The sequence below is a fragment of the Chinchilla lanigera genome, unplaced genomic scaffold, assembly GCF_000276665.1.
Source record: "Chinchilla lanigera isolate Chin_1 unplaced genomic scaffold, ChiLan1.0 scaffold00091, whole genome shotgun sequence".
Taxonomy (NCBI): domain Eukaryota; kingdom Metazoa; phylum Chordata; class Mammalia; order Rodentia; family Chinchillidae; genus Chinchilla; species Chinchilla lanigera.
Window position 1 is genome coordinate 2,414,130 of NW_004955492.1, and position 19,852 is coordinate 2,433,981.

Below are 19,852 nucleotides of genomic sequence, written 5' to 3' on the forward strand. Positions count from 1 at the left end.
ACCATTTATAATGGCCTCCTATGTTCATTTATTATCTGGGCCCTGCAGGGAAAGCTTTTACAACAGAGACTCTATCTATCATTCACTTCTCCATCTTCTTCCTAGGATACAATAAGTTTTCCAATTAATAAATCTATTCACTCAGTCCCCTAAGCTGTAAGACCCCAAATGATAACTAGCTCCTCCTTCCTTGTGCACCTCAGGTCTGTTTAATCAGCGATGTTTTCATTTGTCTCCAAACTCATATCTCTACTCATATTTCCACCTTTGTTTTCTCCATCTAACCCAGACCCTTGTCACTCAGTGTCTGAATAGTTCACAAAGCTGCTAGCAAACATCTTTAGCCCAGCATGTTCACATCCACAGTTTCATGTCTCTCCTATCTTTCTATTTCTCCATAGTGCATTAAGGTTCTTAGTTCCTGCTCAAAGGGCAACTCATTCTAGAAGATTCTAGAACTCTAGAACCCAACCATGATATAATAGGAAATAAGTCAACCAGTGGCATCAGCACAGACATGATTCCAGGACTTCCACAGTCACCAAAATCAATGTATGTGTAAATTCCTTATATAAAATAATATATTTATGTAACTTACATACATCATTCTGTATACTTTAAATCATTTCTAGAATACTTACAATATCTAATACAATGTAAATGTTATGGAAATAGTTGTTAAACTGTATTCTTTTGGGAATAATGACAAGAGAAGCAGTCTGTATATATTCAGTACAGACACAACCATCCATCACAGGCTTTACCAGTTACATAGCACTGCTCTCAGCCTGGTTGACTGTGGATACTGAACTTTGGATACAGAGGTTTAGTCTGGTTTGAGTGTCCTCCTCTTGGCTAGAGCTTTCCTAAAAGTCTGTAATTTTTTAAATGGAAACAGCAATGAAGATGAAAGAATCATCCTTTGTTATTCATAAAACCTCCTTTTAAGTATACTTGAGCTTATATTAATGAGGTGGGGAAGCTAGTTGCTAAAGAAACCAATCATGGAATTAGAGGGATAGAACTTTCATCCTTACCTTGTGGATCCCCTAAAAGAAGTGGGGAGGAGCTGGATTGAGTAAATCAGCATTGGCCAATAATTTAATCAATCCTAAACTCCTAAGATCAAAAATACATAGATGTTGGGAGGATGATAGACCCGGAAAGCTGTTGTCAGTTCTGTACCCTTCCTCCCACCTTCCCCATGTATCTATTCCACTGGCTATGCCTGAGCTGTATCCTTTTATGATAAACTAGAAATGTAGGAAGTAAACCACTCCTCCAAGTTCTGTGGACCATTCTAGCAAATGATCGCATCCAAGGGCAAGGGACCATGGGAACCCTGATGTATTGCCTTTCGGTCAGCATTCAGGTGACAACTTATCCTGTGAACCTCACTTCTTCATACACCAACACTCTGGTTTGTGTGTGAAGAAGTGGAGTTCATAGGACAATTTAAAGAGACTGAGTTCTCAACCTATGAAACCTGATGCTATGTGGCTATAGCTCATTTAGAATGCATACCTACTTAGCAAGGCTGAGGCCCTCTTTCACAAAAAGACAGAAGGTCGTATTTTTATTTATTGATGCTGTTTTTGACTCCTGAGCTTTTATTTTCCCTAAAATTGTTAAGCAATTTACAAACATAAAAACTGCTTGATAGGCTAAAGGCAATGGTTGGAAACCTGCATGCCATCCAGCTCCCAGACCACAGGTTACCACTGGAGAGCACACCTTCTATAATACCAAGAGAAGATACTGCTGCCAAACTTGACTGGAAATCTAGCATGAAGTTTGCAAGCTGAGCAAAGACCACACGTTTTAAAGTGGTGAGAACAGGGTGTCTCTAACAAAATCCGAATCGGCTCTTTAGCACCTACCTGGATCAAATAATACCAGAGCCAGTCTTCCTTCTGTGGCAAAGAGCAGCACCTGCCTTCCAGAGTTTTCATCATCAAGCCTTCCAGTTAAAGGGTTTTTCTTACTTCTCTAAAAATGAGCAAATGAAAGTGTTTGGTTCTCCTTCTCTCTTGGAGAGCGGAAGGTTATTAGATATTGGTTTGTTTTGGGGGGGTGCTGATTTTTTTTTTTGCCTCAACAAATAGGATTCAACCATTCTAACACTCTATATGTATGAATCAGTGTAGAGTGTATAAAATTGCAGAGCTAGATGACTAGACCCACATCCCAACTGTGACTCCATGTATACTAATCTCCTTTGTTTTAACCTCTATTACTTCCTCTTCTGAGTTCATATATCTGCAACAAGCATTTACAGTTTTGTGAATGCCTCATTTATCCCTCACAGCAATCCTCACTGAAGGTTTCAGCGAGTGCTGTGAGATGCATAACAATTAAGATCCCCATTTTACACCTGAAGAAATGAGACATGGAGAGATTAAGCTATTTCCCCAGGGTCACAGTATAAGAGATAGAATCAATCCTGGGTCAGTCCATCATAATCCATGTAATAATGTACGGTGGCCATTTGGCAAAGGTGTGCTCACAATCTCAATGGTGTTTCTCAGAGATTAGACCATTCATGAAGATAATTAGATTATAAATAACAAAAGGAATCTGGACAAATACAAAGTTGATTGAAGTCCTGTCAAACTTTAACCTGGGTGGGGTGATAACTACCCACTGTTCAACATGTATCAGCTTGGCATAGTACAGGTGGAGGAGCCAGAGGGTGAGGCATTGTGAGAGCACAAGACATAGACTCTGCCCTTGAGTATGGCAGGCTAGTTAGGTAGAATAAATGTTGACTTCATACATATTAAATATGACACATTCCAAGTTCACCATATAAGCACCAAAGGGCTGCGTAATGCAAGATCAGCCTAACAATGGGTTGATAATGCAGGATTTTTATAACAAACAATGATCATGAACTCCTCAGAAAGTTGAACTACCTGTATGGTTCCCATGTTAAATGCTGTACATTTAACATTATTATCAATTTGATATTATTTTAAGTAGTGACATTATTATAAATTGAGGATTTGAACTGATTTGGCAAAGAAGGAAGAGGTGTGGACAGCAGATGGAAAGGCATAACAGAAAGAGGAATGCATGACTCAGGCTATGAAAGCAGGAAGAAGTGTAATACACCGAAGACAATAAGCACATTTCCTACAGTACCGATAATCAGGCAGAATTACGTACTTCACATCAGGCAAATAATGAAATAAATATTACAGAGTTAAATGAAGCTTTAGTACATCAGCTGGAATAACATCTCATAGATTCAGGATGTTGCTATAGTCTTCAACTTACAGTGTGTCTCTGTCGATCTCTATGTATCTGCAAAATATCTATCTTCATGGCTTTTCTTCAAATTTATTTTCTTTGTCTAAAAAGTAGATTTATTCAAAAAATTCACAAATTTTTTTAAAAACTTGACTTTAAGTCACCAAAATATCTTTCCTTCCCCTTGTCTTAATTTTTTTAACCTCATCTGTGTACTGCTCTAGAATCTAGAAGACTTTTAAAAATACCATTTTCGTAAGCCAATTAAAATGATGGAATTTTGAAAACATTCATCTCCCACTCACATGAACCCACACAATAGAAGAAAATGAAATTTTATTGTTTGTATGGAAAGATTCTGACATAAGCCAGAAAGTTTACAAAGTCTTTTTTATATTTTTCAGTGTCAAATTCTAAGTGATTTAAACATTGTAGTTCATGCTAAAAGTTAAAATTCAGATTAATAATTTCCTATTTTTCTGTTTGAACAAGGGTCATTGTAGGTTCTGTCATTGTTACATGTTTGTAAAAGATTGAGGGTTGATATGGAGAAGCTGTTAATTATAAGAAATAAAGCCAGAATTCTATACTATTAACAATGACAGGGGCTGGGGATTTAGCTCAGCAGTACAGCACTTGCTTGGCAAGCGCAAGGTCGTGAGTTCGGTTCCCGGTACCAGACAACCCCCACACAAAAATAAATAAATAAATAACAGTGACAGAAGCTATTGAGTCTTGATGATTTACAATGCATGAGATTCTCTGCTAGTGTTTTTACATACAGTCTTTTACTTTCGCAATGTCCCTGTGTGGTAGGATTTTTTTTTTCCTGTTATTTTAAGGTAGGGAAACAGTCCTAAAGAGAGTAAGAAATTCATACTGCATCCTGGGGCAGAGGTGAACAGTGCTAGAGAAGCAAAGCGGTGGCTGAAATCTGCTGCCCACTGCTAGGTGGGGTTGAAGCTACTTGGTCTGAGCAAGGCTTAGCTCTGGGTGGTTGGTTGGCTGCTTGGTGTGGGAGACCCCGGGAAGCAGGTGATGGAAGGAAGTGGGGCAGTTGTAAACAACAAGAGCCAGGGAGGCAGCCAGAGCTTCGAATCTCAGCTCTGCCTATGAGGGACTGTGCCACAGGTAGGCCTCATTTTCTAACCTACAGAAGCTGCAGGGATAATGTTTCATAATAGTAGAGTTGCATGTGTGTTAAGTGACATACCTCATTTAAATGATCTATGTACTTCCTGTAGTGCATATATAAACTAAGTCCTTGTGAAAAGCTACTAATACAATACCAAAATATTTGAAGTCTCTGGATTGAGAAACTATTTACAGGATTGTTGCTCTTGGTTGTAATTGTTTATCTAAAAGAGTGATTTTTTTTTCTGAGAAGGGAAGGATTAAGGCAGAAAAGATAAAAGGCTGCAACTGGTGTATTGGGTTGGTTAGGTTTTCTAAAGGAACAGAATGTACATATATATAATGTACATATATATACATATATATGTGTGTATATAATGTATAATGTACATATATATATATATCAACAGCTTCTCCATATCAACCCTCAATCTTTTACAAACATGTAACAATGACAGAACCTACAATGACCCTTGTTCAAACTAAAGGCCTGGAACTTCCCTGGAGAGCAGCTGGTGTGAGTCCACATTACAAGGCTAAAGAAACTCAAGTCTGACACGTGGTCAAGCAGAAGGGAGTTTTTCCAATGCACACTGACTTCCTCCTCTTCCTCTTTCTTGTTCCATCCAGCTGCAGGCCTACTGCTGGTACCACCCACAAGCAGGCCACGCCCTCCCTCAGTGTGCTGGTTTACATATCAATCATCTTTGAAAACACTCCACAGACATACCCAGAACTGTACTTTACTAATCTGCTAGGCATTTCTTGATCCAGTCAAGTTGGCAATCAGGATTTATGGTCATATGTGTGTTTCTTTCAACATCACCAGACTAATCTAGAGTTCTTTGCAAACACAGCTCCCTAACCCATCACACACCATCATCAGGGATACTGTATTCTCCCAATGCATCCTGCAGAGGCCAACAGGGGCACCTTCTTTACGAGTAATAATAAATGTCACACCAGACTTTCAACACTGGTACTATGTTGCTGCAGAATTTTACCTAGTGTCCCAGTTCAGCCACAAAGGTCTCAGGAAGACCCTGGACCTGAGATAGAAGTTCAAAGGAAAGGCAACATAGCTTCTGGTTTATGTCCCGCTTAAATTTCTTAGGCCATCTCTATCTTCCTGCCCATGCCTGGGCCTGTTACTCTATTCTACTTCCCAATCTGATCTTCAGTGGCACCCCCAGATAGCTCTGCTGACATTCCTTGCCCCACACATCACTGAGGCTTGTTTCTCCTGCTGCTGCTGGTTGTTGCACCCTGGTAAACCCAGCCACCCTTGGTGAATCAATATAGGTTGAGGGGCAGACCATTGGGAATTCCATTCTCACTGGGGTGGTCTATCCCCAGGAGGCTACAAAATACTACTTCTATAGTACATCTTTCCAGTTCTAGTGGTCCAACAGAAAATAAAGGAGAGAAATTAATGCAACAATTCGCATTCAGCAAATGGTGACTTTGTGTCAGTCATGGTGGAAAACACCTCAGCCACCCAACAATACATCTGTGTCTTGGAGATGCATAGATCTGCTCAGGTCTCAATACATCAGTGGTCCGGTCTGAATTGAATGTGTCTGCTTGGTTTCTTCTTGCTTGCTCCTCAGATGATCAAACATCTTGCCACCATGTTTTTAAGAATCAATGCTCTGCCCAAAGGTATGTGTGCTGCATGTCCCAACTGGGCAGGGGGACACTGTTAGAAACACAAGGCTGATTGCTTCTTCTATGGCTTGGGTTGTCCATGGACTCTATGGCTAGGTCCCAAATATAAACACTGTTTTAGTATTTACTTCACATTCCAGGAGGAAATAGAAATTCCTTTTCATCTCTTTATTCAGCATGAATGACCCAGGAAACCAACTCTCGAGGATTCATAGCTGTCAAAATATGAAACAAAATGCGTTCTCTGCAGCACAAGCCCTGGCTTGAGATGACCCAGAGGACACACTGCCATCAGCAGGGACACTGGTTCATGAGGCTCAGCCCAAGTCAACACTTTTATTCCCAGAATATCTTAGCCTGAAGACAGAGCAGCAATTTGGAGACACAGCCTCAGAACCCACGTGCCTGCAGCTGCTCACTCCTAACTGCAAAAATCAGGGAGGAACAAGGACAGTCAGTTTAAACTGCAGCCCCTTTGGCAAAATGAATTTGGAATCACTCACGAGGAACTTACAGAAAATCAGAAGAAAGAGCACTGTAACCCTCTCCACATATTCAGTGGAAGAGATTCTCCCCTAGAATTTAAAAATGATATTGCACTCTCCTTCAAATGTGTAAATTTATATTATAACCAGTTCACATTCATTAGAGACTATGTTATCATCTTCTCCAGTTTCTTCTCTGAGGATAAGTATTTATGACTTCTTACAGCCTTCCCCAAACAGGCCTGGCCACTGGGGGCTCTGAGTTAGTATGACTTACAGCCTGAAGATTCTGACATTTCTGCCTTAAATGCCGCAAGTAAAGATAGCGATCCCTTTGTGAGCACACAACTTCTCCGTCTGTTTCCAATTCTCAGCCCAATCTACATTTTGCTCTAAGAAAGACACAGTGTTGGATCAGCACTCCCTCTCTGACACCAGTCAGGTGTTCATGAACACTTAGCTTCAGTCAACCCTGAAATTGGAAACAAATGCTAAGTAAATGGGCTTATGTGTAGCCTTTTGGGGGTCTTTAACCTTGAAGTCTCAAAGGTTTGTGCGCAAGATGAAGAATACTCTATAAAACTGTAAATGACATAAGCCCTTTTCTCAGTGTTATAGGGTATCACTAAGTCACTAAGTGGCCTAGGTTGGTAGGGCTTGAACTTTTGATCCTCCTGCCTCAGCTTCCCAGAGTGGTAGGATGTGTGCCACCCCAATGGGTTTTTGTCAGCAAATCTTTATAATAATATTTTTGGCCCTTTTTATATGTGACATTCTATGTTGCAACAGTTATATAACTTGTGGTGCCATTTCTAAGTGTGTTAGAGACCACACAGTGGTCATGGAACCAGCACTGTTCACTGCCAGCAAATAATCTTCATTCCAGAGCCTCCTTCTTGCACTTAGAAAGTTGCTGGTTATTGTTTTGAAAGGGTAGATATTCTAGAATTCTCCCATACGTAAAATGGCATTCAGCCACCTCTCTAAAGACATGAAGATTGACTGAAACATGACTCCACCTTTTCTCAGTATTATGACCTTCTCAGTATTATGACCATATTGAAGGCATCAAGGTAATAAAATCCAAAAGTGTTTGTGAAATCTTAATATTTTAGTAATGATGTTGCCAGCACCTCAACATGAAAGAAGCAACCATGAATATGATTAAGGCTCTGTCAAATCTCTTCCAGGTGTACAGCTACTCGTGGCATAGCAAGACAGTCCTAAGAACATTTATAAAGGTTGCAGAGAAGCTATGGATGTGTACGACTTTTGCCCCCTGTTTGCAGAACTGTGCTCTCAGGTGACTTTCCAAGGAAATTTTATAAATTCACACAGCTAGCCAATCATCATCTAAAGTCCTCATTTTGAATCAGGTCTCTTGCATCCTTGATGCTAGAGAGACTTCTGTGACCCATGCATGTTTTCCATGAAGATTACAAACAAGATTACCTAAATCCATGCTATTTAGTATGGCAGCCGATGGCCACAGAAGAAGTCAGTGTGGCTAGTTGTGATAGAGGTGTCCTATGCATGTAAAATACCAATTCTGAGAACTTAATATGATGAGAGAATCTTCATGAAATTTTATAAAAATTTTATATTAATTGCATATTGAAGTGATTAGCTTTTGGATATACAGAATTAAATAAAATATATTAAGATTAATTGCACCTGTTCCTTCTTTTTTCTAAGAGGCTACTAGAAAATTCAAGAAAACTTAGGTGACACCATCATACTTCTGCTGTAGAGTACTCATTGCACTGTTCTAGATCCTATGTAGTGAATGTCAATGCTTCAAGCTCTATCTTAAAGATTTTGTCTCACCTTAACACGAAAAGAGACTGAAAATATATAAGAATAAATGGGAAATGCAGGACACCACCAACATTAGAAGGTCTTAGAAATCAAAATGAAAGAGGGATGTATTCCAGACATGAAATAGAATAGAGGGAAAAAATCCCACTTTAAGCCCCAAATAGCTAAGTAATCTAAATGTAATGCATGCAACTATATAAATTTTAGGACACAAAATATGGATTGAATTCTATGTAACCTTAGGGATTTTTCTAACTGGATACCCCAAATCTACTATGTAAAATTTTTACCTATTTGTTTTGGGAAATATTACTCCCCGCCAAAAGGCATAAACAAGGTTAAAAGGCAAATGATATATTGGAGGAAAATATTTGCACTATATAGTGCAAATAAATACCCAATATTCCTAATGTACAAAGAAGGGCATTTAAAAATTATGAGAAAAGGGGGCTGGGGATTTAGCTCAGCGGCACAGCGTCTGCCTGGCAAGCTCAACGTCGTGAGTTTGATTCCCGATACTGGGAAAAAAAAAAAAAAAATTATGAGAATGAAGACCACTTAATCTGGTGATAAACGGGAGGCAGACAACAATGAACAAAAACTGTAATAATGACTTTCCGACATATGCAGTGGTGTTCAAACACATTTGTAGAGAACAGAAATGCAAACTAACTGAGATATTATTTCTTACCATCACATGGGCAAAAATTCTAAATCTTGACAAAACACTCTGCTCGCCATAGACGGAAAACCAGATACTCTCATGGGTGGCTGAGTGAAAGTAGAAAGCAAACCATTTCTGTGGACAGGAACTTGTCCCTATCTAAAAAAGTACATTCACATTTGCCCTTCCACCCTCATTTATTTTGATGCTCCACTTATTCCATATTTTCCCAAAGGGAACTCATTCAGTTCTGCTCCTGCCTCTTTCTGTCCTGTTCCCATCACTTTTGCAGCACTCTCACTTTCTCTCACAACATATTCCGAAGGCCACACTTCTGCCCTGTTTGAGGCAGAGTCAGGCACTTCTCCAAGGAGACCTGATTCTTCCTGTAAGAATCTGCACTGAAAATATTCCTTAGATGACACAAAAGGTCATTCACCGAAGCATAATTTGTAATTAACACAATCTTGGTGCCATCTAAATGGATAAATGTAACAGAGGGAATAGAAAACTGTGCTATGAAAAATAAGAAAGTTCTTTATGGAAGAACAAAATAGATTTCCAGACTAGGTAGGATATCACTCAAGTGGAAAGAGCAAAATGTCGATGGTGAACTGGTTCATCAGCAAGGAGATGGTAATTTTAGCTGACATCTAATTGGTCAGATGATATCAAGGGTCAAAACACCTCCTCCCTCTGACCCCGACTTCCATCAAAACTTAGCCCATATCTGGCAAAACTTAAGTCCCCGACTTAGACTCAACTCAAAACCCAAATCTACTGAAATTATAAGCAGCTAGTCATTTTAGGCCCTGAAAATAAACAATAAATTGAATGTTAAAATAAGTGTCTGAGAGAATTCCTTAGTTTTTAGGGTTGATGTAATGCATTATTTACATTTAATAAATATCTCCCTCTGAACTTGACTCTCTGAAACCATATATTTTAAAGCCCGAATGATGGTTCCTAGATATAAGCAGCATTAATAAATTTTTCCTGTCAAAGGGAGAATATGTCTGCTGAAAACTATCAGTATATATCAAAATATGTCCAACCTGACAAGAACCCAAACCAATTAATTTCACCTTGAACTTTGGCTCATCTGATGCATGGAAGAACTTCAAGAAATATCTCATGACCAGCAGTACCCAATTGTCTGGACTTCCCCTTTCAACACTGCAATGCTGCTGCCTCATGTGAATAGAATTTTTGTTTTCTCCCCCTCTTAGAATGAGCTCAAAGATAAGCTATTTACTTCAAGGGAATTTTAAACAATCAGTCTGCCTGGCTCGGGCAGTCATTTTGCCTCAGTCTCTCTGTGGGCTTTTCTCTGCAATCAAGAAGGAAACTCCTTAGTAGATGCCAAGCAGTGACTGTGCTTTCCACCCTTCATCAGTACTCAGGGATGTCCTCAGAGCACACCCTACAGGGCAGGTAATGTCCTCTTGGAAGACAAGGACTTCCTCAGTAGCAACCATGAGGCCACTGTCACACCCTAGATTTCAAATTGCTGCTTATCTAGTCTCTGAAAAGTTCAGACTCCCAAACAGCTACCATCCTGTTTATAATTATGAGGTGCTTTATAGTTTTGTAAATATTCTTATATATTATATAATCTCATTTCATCTTCAGAGTGTTCCAGCCTTGGCTGAAAATAAATAGGTTAGAAACCCATGTGTGTAGCTAGTAAGAGAAGCATGGCCCCTAACCTTCTTTGTGCTCCATCTGATTTCATTCCACCTCAACATAAATTTAGAAATACTGCGTGACGGTCAGTTTTGAGCATCATTTGGGCCGTGAGGTACCTAGCTATTTAGTCAAATATTGTTCTGGGTATTAATGGGTATTTTTGAAAGGGATTATCTTTAAAACAACTGAATGAGTAAAGCAGGTAGCACTCCATAAAGTAGGTGGGCTTGCTTCAGTCAGCTGAAGATCTGACTGTTCCATAAAAAGGTCAACTCTCCTCCAAACAGTTTCTCCTGCCTGGCTTTGAGCTGGTTTCTTCCCACCTTAGGACCTTCACTGAAACCTCAGCTCTTTCTGGGTCCCCAGGATGCCAGCCCTTGGACTAGAAAATATACAGGGGATTCCCTGTGTCTCAGACCTTCAATTTGAATGGGCATCTTACCAGAGGTTCTCTAGGGTCTCTAGCTTCCATATCTCTCTGTAGGTCTTGGAGCTTATCAGCCTTCACAGTCTCATAAACAAACTGCTTATAATAAATCTGTGTGGTGTGTGTGTGTGTGTGTGTGTCCCCATGTCCTATTGATTCTGTTTTTTCTGGAGATCCCTGACTAACACATATGGGAACTCAGTTCAGAATGTTATAACCTAGTAGCACCCTCTTCTTTGGCAGATGTAGACCTTTACATGTAGTCTTCCCCACCTCTGTGACTTGGGAGAGGTTACTCGCCTTCTTTGCTTGCTCCTGGAGGGAGGCCATTCTGATGCCAGTGTTCTAGAGGTTTGTGCTGCCCAACATTCCAGAATCAACTGTTTAGTTAACTTAGTCTAGGAAGGTCTCCAGCATGCTCTGGTTTTGTCTATAATTTCTTAGATTATGCATTTGTATTAACCCAATGAAATTCAAATCATCTTGTAAATTTATTTGATTTTACACAGTAATGTTCCCTAACAAGAAACACCATAACACCGCAGAGTGGTGGAAAGAGCTTCAAAGTCTAAAAAACCTAGTTTAATTACCTATTTTCCCTGCTTACCAGCTAGCCAAACTTGCTAAGTCTCCCTAATTGATCTTCAGTTTCCTGCCAGGTATAAGAATGTAAAATACATCTCCTTTGCAGAATGTTGTGAAAATTAAGTGGAATAACAAATGAAAAAACCCTGGCACACGCAAGAGAAACCAGCTAAACATGAATTCCCTCCCTTCTAAATAGCAGTTTTGAGCCAATGTTCAGGTATTTAGAGATATTTTAATGGACATAATTATTTTTGAATTTTAACAGTACCTCGGGTTTGAAAGTTGAAAAGCCAGAAAACTGGTTATTTTCATCAGTGCCATCATTTTTTATTATACTACTATTCTGCATTCAATACAAATTAGAACAGTTTTTCTTCTCTACCCCTACTTATTATTTTAAAATCTTACCTTTATTGTCCTATGTGATGCAGATTTTGTGGTAATCAAGATCAGTGACAATTGTTTTGCATTTTCTTAGCATATAAAACAATATGATCCCTTTGTATTGTTAATGTTGAAACCAATTCTCATCTTCTACTGTGGCAGCCTCTTCTATTTTAGCCTTTGTCTGGTGTCAGTGTGAATATATTTCTCTTTTTTGAAGAGATTTTACTTCATGGGAGAGATTCAAAAAGAGTCAATAAAGAAAAATCTAACAGGAGAGAAATTTGTCTTAGAAAGTTTTGTGGTACAGGAAAGTTATACCCACACATATCACCAGATTTTTTTTCTTTCTCATTTAATATTTTATAATGATATTCATCACACACACAAATGGAACTGATGTTTTATCATTTTAAATTAGTATTATTTGATGAATGCACAGTTATTTCAAGTTTTCATTGTTTTCCCAATAAAAATAATCTTAAGATCTTACCAGCAGAGAAATTTGTGTGGAGACCACACTTTATTATTTCTGACACCCAGCGGGATAGAAAGAAAAGAAACAGCTATTTTTACATAGTCAACATTTGCTTCCAGAGTATAAGAGTGAAAATTGGATTTTCTAGGTTTGTATGTAGACTTTCTGTTCTGGGAAGGATCTCTTGGCAGAGCTGTCCTGGTCATTGAGAAATAAGTAAAGTGTCTAATCACCATCTATGGGGAATCACAAGTATTCACAAATTAATCAAAATGCAAATATTCTAATTTGAAAAAAGCATTTTGACTAATGATACAGAATTATGGAAATGACCCATAAGTGGCTTGGACATATTTCTCCAGAAAATAAATTTGTGTATATAAGCCACTGTTTGTTACTGTAACAAAATACTTGTGGGCGAGTAACTTATAGACAAAAGAGCTTTATTTAGCTCAATTCTAGAAGTTCAGGAGCAAGTTGCCAACATCATCTTGGCTCTGGTGAGGAACTCATTTGCTGCTTGTTTTACTCATTGTTGAGACAAAATATGCAACACCCAAAGCTAAAGGAGGAAAAGCTTATTTTAGCTCACAGTTTGACAAAGTTTTAGTCTATAGTTGACTGGCTCCAAGGCAGAGCACCATGGCAGAGAAAAGAAACAGTTCATGGTATAGCAGACAGGAGGCAGTAAAGCAGCAGCCACCCTTTCCCTTTTATCTCTTCCAGGCTACAATCCTTTTGGGTGGTGCCACCCATACCCATGATGCCCCTTCCCATTATCTACACCCAGAATTATGATAAACCAATTAGTGGACTTACCCAGTACTACACACCCTTTATCCCACTATCACACATCCCAGATGCAGCCACCTCAAAAAGTCCCACCTATGAGTGTATGAGTCTTTGGGGAAGCATCTAGGCACAACCATACCATAGCTTTTTAACATAATAGGGGATTCTTTCATGTAAATAAAGTGTGGTAGGCAGTAGAGTAGGTACAGCTGAGGTTCCTTCTGTATTTCTGTTCAGTTACACTTAGCGCTTAACTTCTACCTTCCAGTTTTCCCCATAATCACAGGGTGGCTACTGGTATTCCACTTACCATCTTTGTATTCCCAGTAAGAATAAGAAAAGTAAGCAGTAAAAAAGGAAAACATTCATGTAGTATGGTTGTTTTCATCTTTACTTCCACCAGTCCTCACCAAGGACTTCTTCTGTCTCATTGGCCACCTTAGTTGACATATATGGGAAGGGAGAGCTAAGAGACATAGTGCTTTAGCTATGGTTTTCACAAATTAATCAGCTTTCTATTTAAAAGGAAGAAAGATGAATGGACATTGCATAGGCAGCAATGTTTTTCCTAGGCTGTACCCATTAAGATAAAGCTCCAGGTAGTCTCAAAGCTCATGAGTGAAAAGGAATGTATGTAAAAGACATTTGAAAAATATGGTGGCTATTTAAATTTTAAAAAGATTTAGTACAGTAAAAGAAATATTGCCCAAAAACTATGGGATAAGTATCTTTGAAGCAAGTGGGACTATTTTAGTGTTTTGAAGTGGACTGAAATGGCAATATGTCTTACTATAATTTTTTTATTTTAGTTTATTAGTCCATGTGTATAGTTAAACAGTTATTGTAGTTTGTGGTCAAACCTCATTGATCAAACATTTATTACAATTTCTGCCAAATAAAATATTACTCTGTCCTCATCCATCTCATTCACCAGACCTGGCACTATGCAACTTCTGACTCTTTGGCACAGTTAAAATGACAATAAAATGTAAAGGCTCTGAGTCAGTTCAGGACACTGAGGCAGCCACGACAACACAACTAAAGACACTTATCAAACAGGACTTCCAGAACTGTTTCAAAAAGCTGCAACTGGGTGTGGTAGCACACGCCTGTAATCCCAGCACTCAGGAGGCTGAGGCAGGAGGATCTCTGAGAGTTTGAGGCCAGCCTGAACTGCATAAAGAGATTCTGTCTCAAAAAAAAAAAAAAAAAAAAAAAAAAAAAGCTGCAGGAACAATGCTACAATCGTGTGTGAAGAGAGGAGGTATACTTTGAGGGAGTTAATGGCAATGTGTCTTTTACTCTAGTATATTTTTAAATTTAAATATTCACTGCATTTTTCAATTACACTTTATATTTCCCAAAATAATAGCAAGACCCCAGACTTCTCCCACTCCATCAAAGGAAAAGCAGTATTGTTAGAATGGGATAAGTAGCCAGCATCCCTTTTTCCATGCCCTGAGCTGCACAGGAGCTATTTCCCAGGTGAAGGAGAGGGTGTACTAAAAGCCTATGCCAGTACTACCTCTCCCAGAGCCAAGGTTACTGCCCTTTGCAACAGTGACTCTACTTTGGCTGTTTCATCTGCTTCAGACAATGACGCACATGCAGAGTTTAGAAACACCACAGCATTTATCATATGCCATGACTCAACTCCACCACATACTCAGGTGTTCAGGAAATCTGACTCCATCTGTCATTTTCATATATCATTCTCTGCCTGACAGACTTCACTGAGTTGCAATCAATGCATGTGCTCCCTTGTCCTCAGCTTAGCCTCTAAGATCTGACAAGGGGACACATGGGGCACGTGAGCATTCATGATAAAACATGCTGAGTGCTTTAATCAAGGCAATTGTGAAGTGCTAAGTAAGGACAAGGGAACAGCACCCAACCCATCTTTAGGAGCTTAGAGGGGCTCCTAAGGCCACTAATCTTCTCTTTTATGTTAATCACCAATATATTTATATCTACAAATAACTGAATGTATAATCTCACAAACTTCCATGCATGATTATTTCAGAACTTAGAAACAAATTATTTTTTTCTTTCTTTAATTGAGTAGTATTTCTACTTTGGTTGCAATGCTTAAGAAAAAGCTTACTCTTAATGGGTGCTGTTGTGGAGTGCTAGCTGTTTAGGTTGTAGTAGAGCTTTTACAAACAGCTACAACAATATCTGTGCATTGGCTGCTCATTCTGGACTTAACATCAATGATCACATTCTATCCACACACAAATCACTAAGGTGACAAGACAAATACATTTTACTCCATTTGACAATTCTGCCAAATGCTGCAAACACAGCCTGATTTAGTAACCTAAGGTCAAAATATGTATGGTTGTTAATACTGTAATTGTCAAAGATTTTAAATAAAAATTTTAAAAAACTATACAAATGTGTAAAAAAGACAGTGAAGTAAGTAAGGGCAAGTATACTGGAGCCAGGTTGCCTGAATTTATGACTCAATTCCAATATCTGCAGGGTGTATGAGCCTCTGTAAATTCCTTAATCTCTCTAAGATTCAGTTTCCTTGTCCATGAAACCAAGATTATAATAGTAACTTTCACAGGGAGCTATGTTATCAGGACTAAATAAATGTATAGCTGAAAAATACTGCCTGGCATAGGGTAAGGTCTATGTACATACTATTTATAATTAATTTACATTGAACATAATAGATTTCACTTATTTCCTTTTATCTTGTATCTCCATCTACAAATATGCTAAGAAGTAGAAAGTAGTTGATTAAACTATATGAATTATTATATTGGTTGATTGTGTTATTGTTTAGATCTGAAATGTCCCACAAAAGTCTCATGTATTCAGAGACAGGGCTTTTTTAAGGCAATTGGATCATGGGAGCACCAGAATGATGACAGATCTATTATTAAATTCATAGATAAATGTGCTATTAGGAGGTAGACCTGGCTAGAACAGTTGTGTCTCTGGGGCCATAATTTTGGAGGGTACATCTCCTTCCCTGTCTCCTCATTTCTCTTTCTGCTTTCTAGATGCCATGAGATGAGCACCTATCCCTGCCATAATGCTTTTCTGTCTTGGAACCAGGAGACTATTGACTGAACCTCCAAGCCACGTTAATTCTCTCCTCCTCCTTTAAGTCGTGGGTGTTGAACATTGTTTCTAGGAACAGGAAAGCTGACTAATACAGCTTTCAGATGCTGATCAGTAGATTTTCTCAAGAAAACTTAAAAATAATACAGACTTAATACACAAATACTCGAGGTAGTAAAGGAGCAAGAAGCTTTGTAGCAAGTGCTACCTGGCATCATTAAGAACAGAAACACCACTAAGAACTGGACATAAGCCAGGAGCAACAAAGCCTGTTGCCTACAGCTTCTCCACCCCACCTGTCCCTATACACTTTCTCCCACAACTCCCCACATGTTGTGCTGCTTCAGCTTCACTGTTCTAAGCCGCTACATTCCCCTGGGACTCACACTGCAAATTCCAAACAGGGTGGATCTCATTTGGCTCATCAACCACTACTCCCAAAGAGCAACTGCTAAGGTTCCTTACACCAAGTGTCTTAATGTGTCATCTTAGTATGCTGTCCACTTTCTGTTAATATAATACCTATGATTGCATGCTTTATAGAAAAAAAATTATTTCTTACAGTTGTGGAAGCTGAAAAGTCTGGGGAGCCCTTCTCGATAGCGGTGATTTTGCAGAGTCCTGAGACAGCACAAGGTTTCACACGATGAACAGAGTAAGTAAGCCAGAGGGAGCTCCCTTTGCCAGCAAAGCCATTCGCACAATAACCTGTTAATCCACTAATCCATTAATCAGTCCATGGGTGGATTGATCCATTTCTCATGGCTCTCAATCATGTCTGCAAGGTCCCACCTCTCAAACACCACTAATCCATGTCTTTAGAGTTTAGGTTTCCAGTACATGAAGTGTGGAGACAAAATCAGAACAGTTTATGCCTGTACCAGGATAGGGCTAGTGCAAACAACAGTGGCTAAGGTACCAGATCACGTCGTGAGGCCAGGGCAGCAATCCTGCCTCTGTTTCCATGGAAACAGAGTTACATGACAGGAATGCACTGTCCAAGTCACTTTCCTGTCACTGAGACAAAATACCCAACACCTACAATTTAAATGAAAAGAAGTTTAATTTGGCTCATACTTCAGTCCACAGTAACTTGGTTCCAAGGCAGAAATGACAGGTGGAAGGCATAGCAGAGGAAAACTGATCAGCCCATAGCAGCTGGGAAGCTGAGAGACAAGAGGAGACACAGAGGGAGATATACCCTGCTAAGTCACATCCTCAGTAACACCTCCAGTCAGGCTCCACTTTTTAACAGCATGTTCAGCTGTTGTCTCATCAATATCAATCCACTGATGAGTACAGGTCCTCTATGATTCCACCAGGACCTCCCTGATTCCACCACCTTCCAAAAGCCCCACCTCTGAATACACTGAGATTTTGGGGGGACATTCTAGCCATAACAGGAACTTTGAGATACCACCAGCCCATGTACTGTTAACAAATGTCATTCTTTCATTTTATTTTTACCCATTTTCCAACTTGCTTGAGTTAAATAGTGCATCAAAGCAAAATAGCAAAGACCTTAAAAATTGCTATTCAGAAAGGCCCCAGCTAGTCTTGAGACAAAGGATCGTGGTAATCAAGGACAGCACACCAGGATGGAGCTCACTAAGAAGCACTACCTACACATTCCTCCTCTGCTAGGTTTGTTTCTGTTAAGACACCTGCACTGTATTTGTTCAGACTCTATGTCCATTCTTCAAAGATATGTAATAGATATTATAACATATCACTTCCTTTTTACAAACTGAAAAGTGTCCATAAAACTTTTTCTTTCAAAGGGAAAGAGGCCTTTTCTTTCTGGGTTGAGAATCATTACTTTTATTGTAACAGCATTCATCTTCAAGCAACACAGGCTATGAAATACAGAGGAATTAGTTACCTTTTCACTGCTCAAAACTTGGAACACTGAATATTGTGGGGTGATCAAAGATGCCCTTATGTTTAAATTTTGATCTAAAAAAGTTTTCTTAGTTTTTAGCACTGCCTGCATGATATTGTCAAAGTATTCTTATATTGCTCCCTATTTGAGAGTTAACTTTATAAATCCAAATTCTTGCTTCAATCAGATTGAAGACTCACCTCATTTCTCACTATTTCCTGAGACTTAAAGGAATTTTCTCCAGTACAAAGAACTGTACCATGATTTGATATCTGACCTAAAAAAACCCATAAAGTTAGATATATTTCACTTTTCTAGTAGATGGCTAATTGTGATACCAAAAAGAAAGGAAAATTCCTAAATTTCCTTATCTACCTAAAGAGCTCTACCTCTGTTGGTCATATTTTTTTAGTTGTTTGTGTCAGAAATAAATTGGTTAACATAGAACAGAAGAAAAGAAGACATTATTGGAAGAAAATTGGCTTATCACATATAACCAAAGCAATACTTCAGCATGTAAATGAGGAAGTGGACAGATCTCTCCAGGTGGCTGAAGAAGGGGAAGAGCAGACCACCACTGCACTTCCATCAGCTCCATTTATTGGCTTTACCTGTCTTGGCTACAAGGCTGCCTCCCCCTCTCCACAGGAGGGGAACATAGCCTGAAAGGCATCACACAAGTTCCATCTCCACTATCCCCACCACCAGTACATTCCCTGGAAAACTGACTCTTTCAGTCCCACATTCTTGGTTCATTTACCCACCAATGAGATGTAGGTAAAATCAGGCTGCATCCACTCCTAGTCTCATCCACTGTAGGTAGGGAATGAATGTGGCATGTGTGGAGTGGTAATGCTCAAAACCTGGAGAGATGTTGCCCAAAGAACGAAAGTGTTCCAGAGGAAGAGAGTGTTTCAGCATACAAAATAGACATCAGCTCCAACCTTAGCAAATAAATGATCACAAGCCTCAGTGTGAAAATAATTTGACTCTTGATGGTGACCAGTGATCAGGTGATTAGGAAAAACAATTGTTCTCTATCCCTAGAGATACTCTTAGTATTCCTTCTTTGGGTTTCTAAAAGGTAAAAGGTATTTACCACCAACACAAATGTGGTAAATATATGTTAACATTAATGATGGGTTTTCCACCTTAATGAAAAATTCTGCTAAGTCATCATGGCAGTGAGCCAATATGGCACGGGCCACTGGAGGCCATGTGCCAGGCACCACCTTTCTTCTCCATGGTCAAATTACAACTTCCTACTTCCCTTTTACACCTCCCTATTTCCTTTGCCCCACTCCTGCCCAATCACAGTCAGCCAGGTCAGGCAGACCACTCCCTAACTCCTGCCCTCTGCCTGGTTCTATACAGCTTTTGTTTCCCCTGGCCAGGCCCACAGAAGCTTCACATCCCTCCTTCCTGCTGTGGTCTTCTCTGTGCCTTCAATAAAGGCATATTTTACTTTCTTCTGTTTTTGCTTGCACCAAAAAAAACCCTAACATTCTGGTGCCAT

General features: G+C 39.3%; 1 long non-coding RNA gene across 1 annotated transcript; it reads right to left on the reverse strand.

The window, feature by feature from the left end:
- Nucleotides 1–1,886: 1,886 nt before the first annotated feature.
- Nucleotides 1,887–11,462, reverse strand: LOC102015855. The gene is made up of 3 exons (XR_264046.1): nucleotides 11,411–11,462; nucleotides 3,280–3,355; nucleotides 1,887–1,989 (listed from the first exon to the last, which is right to left on the reverse strand). It is a non-coding gene; the product is annotated as an uncharacterized LOC102015855 (long non-coding RNA).
- Nucleotides 11,463–19,852: the final 8,390 nt, after the last annotated feature.